Genomic DNA, 6,000 nt, shown 5'->3' on the forward strand with positions numbered 1-6,000 from the left:
ATTGGGTCTATATTTATTCTATAAACATTTCCCCAAACTTCAAAACAATATTACATATGGAAAAATAAATGAATAATATAACATGTGCAGACATTGCTTATTCAGCATGCGTTTTACTTTATACCGAATAGCAATGGATTTGGATATTTTTCTTTAATATGTTCAATATGTGGCTTCCAACATATTAATGATCAATTATTATTCTCAAGAATGTAGTTCATATACTCTGTCAATTTCCACTTGATTCAACTTTAATTTTTGTTTCACAATTTGACTTTGCACCCTGGACAGGTCGACACCTCATCACAGGGCCAACACAGATAGATAGACACACAGCATTCACACACTAGGGCAAATTTAGTCTTATTAATTTCTACATATTGAGATCTAATACTTAAAATAACTACTTAACCACTGTTGTGAAACACCTTTCTAATTTATGGGAGTATTGGGATAGGATTGAGGAAGATGTCTGCTGTGGTGGTGGTTAGTTTGGAAATTAATTTAATAAAAGTAACTTTAAAGTGCAGTCTGACATTTTAGTTTGGAGTAATTTATAGTTTTATTTAGACATTGCAGTACACCATACCATGCGCCCGGGAATCATGTTTGGTGATTTGGCTCCCAAGTTTTTTGTGGTCTTTGGTATGACTCGACCGGGGTTTTGGGCTTGCGGCCTGCCGATCTCAGGGCGGACACTCTAACCACTAGGCCACTGAGATGAAGGAGGCAAACCAAATCTCAACAGCTTTCAGTTAGCTACAGATTTTGAGAGTATAATGCGAATAACTATAACTTTACAACTGTTTTGCTGTGAATAGTGTTGAATAATAATTACAAAAAACAGCCTACATTAATAATTAGAATAAGAGCCGATATGTAAAGTTAAAAATAAAAAATAAAAAAGAGGAGAAGTGTGATTAGGCATGGCGCTTAGAGCATGGCCTTGTGTGTTTGTTATGACCAAGTTGGATAACCAGTCGGAGACGGGCAAGGCAAGGATATGTTTGTGCGGCGTTTTTCATGCAACAAAGAGAAAAGAAAGAAAATAAAAGCAAAACTAAAATGCAGACAATAAAAATAAACACAGTGCGGACGTTAAAAGTTAAAAGATTAAAAGATTTAGCTGAAAGATAAGGAGAAACGTGAATAAAAACATTCCTTTGTTTTGGAGAGTATCACGCACAGTGGGAGGTCAGAGTGCAAGCATGACAGCTTGCTCGCGCCTACTGATAGACAAATGATAGTTTAAATTAACTTATACATAATCTTTAAGTGAATTAAAAGGGTACTTAAATACACATGAAGTAGTACGTATAATCTTTGAATTAAAGTTATTGATTAGCAATTAATGTGATAGTTAAGACTGTAAATTTTTTTTAAAAAAACGTGATATGCAAAATTGAACTAACCGAGAGGATATGAAAACGATGGGTGTACATGTTTTGAGTTCCAAATTCTGGAGGAAAAAACCTCAACAAAACGTAAAACCATACAGACGGACTTGGGTGATAGCCACGGTTGTGCTAGGTCAAGCGAGGGTGGAAAGGATGTGCAGCCGGGGGACTGCCAGCTTCTCTGAACAAGACAAGCTCCAAGGTGTAGCCAGAACATGCTCACAAAAAATACAGGTGTGACAGCAGGACGAACAGCAGGATACAAACAGACCCCTGCTGGACATAAGTGTCAACGGACAATGTTCAACACAATCTTTGAAGCATTCCTTTGTGGTCAACCTGCACACACCTTGTAATGACCTGCTTACGAACTGTGCCCTGACAATTCAATACCGCACAGAAGGAAATTCCTGATGTTGCCTGACAGCACGACATCAGCGGACAACTAATAGGGACGCATCCCAGGAACGAGTAGAAGACGGGGACTGCTCCAACTGTCCTAGCACTGGCTGACTGAGGTGCGTCCGTGTGTCCTGCCACCCAAACCGCCAAAGTGTATGATCACCAATTAGACGACTCATAATAGGAGCCCTTTGACTCATATATGGTGGGACTCAAGGTATGGCCGCTCATGTGAACTATCCTTACAACAATTAGAATGGTATAAGATGGACAATTAATGACCCACATTGTTCCCTCTGTCCTGCCTACGAAACCAAAAATGTAGGTCAAATGATAAAACAGGGCGTAGCTGCAGCTGATTGAATCGATACGCTAATACCACATTTTCAATTATTTCGGTTGTCTGTTAAAAACATAGCTATTGGTTGCAATTTGGACACTCCTGCTGTAGGCTACAAAGAGCTAGCAGCTACACAACAGCTGAGTTAAAATAAAATTTAAGCATATCAAAAAATTATAGTTGCTTATTACATACACAAAGTCGCAGAGAGACAGAAGTCTGTAGAAAGTATTCAGTAACAAACGTGTCCGCATTATTAAACTTTCTACCACAGGAAACATACTGAACAAATACAGCAGTTACTGTCAGACTCTAATTCGGATTACCTAGTCTATCAGAGACATGGTTAAAACCCACAACACCTTTCGTTCTAATTAATGTCCCGGGGGACAAGATTACAGAAAAGACAGATCGAGTGACAAAGGGGGGAGGAATTATGATTTATGAAAGGGAAAACATTAAAAGTAGATCAATTTGAGTATGTTGAAATTAAAATCACATGTTCCTCAGAAATGTATTTCAAGGTAATTGTAGTATACCGACCGACCACAGCTAAAGACATTTTTCTTGATTCATTTTCAGACATCCTCAAACAGCATAGTATGAAAGAAGTAACGTCATGGAGGACGTTAATCTGGACTGGTTAAATAAAACACGTAGAAAGAAACTTAAGGATATTATAAACGGCTTCTATATGATACAAATGATAAGCAGCCCTACTAGAATTACAATTGGATGACAAAAATTAAAGAGAACATCTGTAAATACACGAATACAAAATCAGAAAGAAGAGTGCTAAAATAAAAATACCATTGGATTAATAAAACAATTTGGATTCTAATAAAGACATCGGGACTCAGCTCTCAAAAGAGCAATTATAACAGGTCTAAATACAGATCGTATGTTTTAAAAGTTTGGAAGAACAAGGTAACAATGTTTATGCGGAAGTCTAAGGCTGACTTTCACTTAAAATTAATCAAAGCTGCAAAAGGGAACATTAGAAAGTTATGGAAAACCAGATACAAACTTACGGAAAGAGCGCAAACAAGAAACAACACTATAACATTAAATATCAACGGCGCTACTATCGCAGACAGTCTGGACATAAGTAATAATTTTAATGAACATTTCATCCAGTCTGTACAAACCCTGAATAAAAATCCCTCAAAATCAGTGCAAATAATTGTCATTTATTCAGGATGGACTCATTTTAGAAGTAACAAATGAAACAAAGTTAAACAAAATCTTCACTGCATTATCAGACTCACGATCTAGAGATATATATATGGGTTGGACACTATCTTCCTAAAAACATATAAGGATTGTATTATTGCTCGTATAACAACGATTGATAAATAAATCAATAACGGAAAACACTTTCCCTACCACGTGGAGAAACTGCTACTATGATTAAATCCATAAAGCAGGAAATAAAGAAGACCAGAACATGTACAGACCAATTAGCCTTCTCCATGTTATAACAAAAGGAATAGAAAATTTGAAATAAAAAAAAAAAGTGGCTTTGGAGCAATCAAGGCTGCTCAGACGGTCACTAAGAGGGGCATTATGTTGACACATCAATTTAATGAGTATTATATTTATCCATGAGAGCATTTTTGTTGTAAATTGTGAGGTATGGCTGTTAAAATCTTGGTTGTTTTTACGAATGATGACAGATGTGAACAAGAGCATGTATGGTCTTTGTGTGATGATGTAAATAAGGTGTGGTTGTATTGTATGGTAAGTATGTGTCCATGAAGGGGCATTTTAGGATTTCTCTTAATCTGATTACATGCTACAGTATGATTATTTTTGATTAATTATTGATTATTATGAATGTATATATTTATTATGATTAATTAGTGTCATAATTTTATTGCTTGATTTGTGGATCCCCTTAATTTAGGTAGCCAGGGACTACAGATGGAAAGTAGCTATTTAGATATAATCTGGTACAGAACATATCTGTTTCTGAACTTAATGTTTCTGTGCATTGTCCCATCATAGATAGACTAAATTAAATACAACTATTTAGTGAATTATTGAGGCCACAATAATTCACTAGGTGTTGTAAAATATCAAAGTACTATTGCAAAAGCGAACAGTGACCTCAAACATGACCTGTCCTCCGCCTCTGTTCTTGCTGCGCTTGACTATCAGCTGTCTTTTCTTTTTCTTGGATGTTTCTGAAACTACTAATACTACTAGTACTACTACTATTACTATTACTACGACTAACACTGTCCCTGTGAGAGGGACAGAGGGGGGAGGTGAGTTTGGATTGGGTCAAGTTTGAGCGTGTTGAGGTTTTATTTAATCGATATGATCAATCCGGTACAAGGATAAAGGAACGTAATGATTTAGATTGACAATTGCAGTGGTTGGCGGAAGCAACCCCACCCTCAAAGGAGGGTGCCAATTCAGTAATTAAATATTTTGTGAATGATCTAATATCCCGACATGGTTTCCCCAAAAAGATTAGGTCAAACAACGGCACCTATTTTAAGAAAACAGGTTAATCTTCTTCAGTCACAAGATCAGCACTTCTCAGGACCAGCAGCTTCCTAGGAAGGTGGAAAGACCATGAGACCAAAATGGTAAGTTTGCAAAATGTAGAATTTGTGTGCCAGTTCCTCTGTGCAGATTTGAGGATGAAAGCAGCCACTCCAGATTCCCTTGCACTCGCTAAGAGGGGCACGGTCAAAGCCAATCCAGGACCAACACCCGATACCCGACTGGAAGGAACCGAGAGGAGAGACAACACCTTGCCAGCGATGACGAGAACAACTAAGGTTGCCAGCCAATGTGTCCACCGGGACTCCAGCAGCTGTGGAAAGAAGTGTCGGGAGTGCCGAAGCAGCGAGGAGGCCTGAAGCAAGCCGAGGGCCTGGACCAAAGCCCCACGCCCCATACTCTGCCCCAGCCTTCCCCAAAGCCCCCACAGCTCCAACTCTACCTGAGTTTTCCCCAATTTCGGCCAGCACGCACATGCCACTGAACAGTCTGCCCAATGGACTGAACCACACCCCAAGAAGAGACAGAGACAGACTGTTTGAGTGGATCTCTTTCTTCACCAGGGCAGCCAAAAGCCCAACGAGGTGTCGGCAGGCCATCAGCCTGAGGCACCACCGAGCCATCTATACGAGCACTAATCGAACATGGACTCATACGAAATTCAGTTGTGTGTTCAAAATCAATTGATAATTAACAATATTGGTAACTACATTCATTGCAAATGCCGGGAAAAATATTTTTGAAAATGTCTTACAGTCATAAGTCTATATACATTCATCTATTTATGTTCAATGATGTTCATGATCAAAGTATTTGTTTTTCCTTTACTAAATCAAAGGGTAGGCCACTAATTGTGTTCTGTGAGATGGTTTTACTGCAGGCTGGTAACAGCGATCGCTCTGAAGGAGGGTCATAGACGGAATTTTTGCCTCGTATAAAAACATTGAGGTTTTTGCCTCTATCTGCGGTAGAGATTTAAGTTAGTGGTCTATATCAGAAATTGTTTTGGTCCAGGGTCTTAAGACCCTGGAAGGCGGGTATGTAGTAGAATTTCTGACCTTTTGACCTATATTTCTTGTCTTTTAAGAATGTCCACTCATTTTCAATACTCTTGTATTTTGTGCCATTGAATGGACCAGTTGTGGGACAAAAGTGAATATTGAGTCGTGCCAACCTGTCTACAGAATTCGAGTTGTTATGGAACAGATAGGAAAAGCAAAACAAGACATTGACGCATTTGATAAGGAACGATGACGCACAACAGACATATAAATGAATGGCAGAAGACCGGAACTCGGGGGTGATTTTGGCTTGTGTGTGTCTTGTGTGCTCTGGAGTACATTGTGT

This window comes from Entelurus aequoreus, linkage group LG07 (assembly GCF_033978785.1).
Source record: "Entelurus aequoreus isolate RoL-2023_Sb linkage group LG07, RoL_Eaeq_v1.1, whole genome shotgun sequence".
In the NCBI taxonomy this organism is placed as follows: Eukaryota; Metazoa; Chordata; class Actinopteri; order Syngnathiformes; family Syngnathidae; genus Entelurus; species Entelurus aequoreus.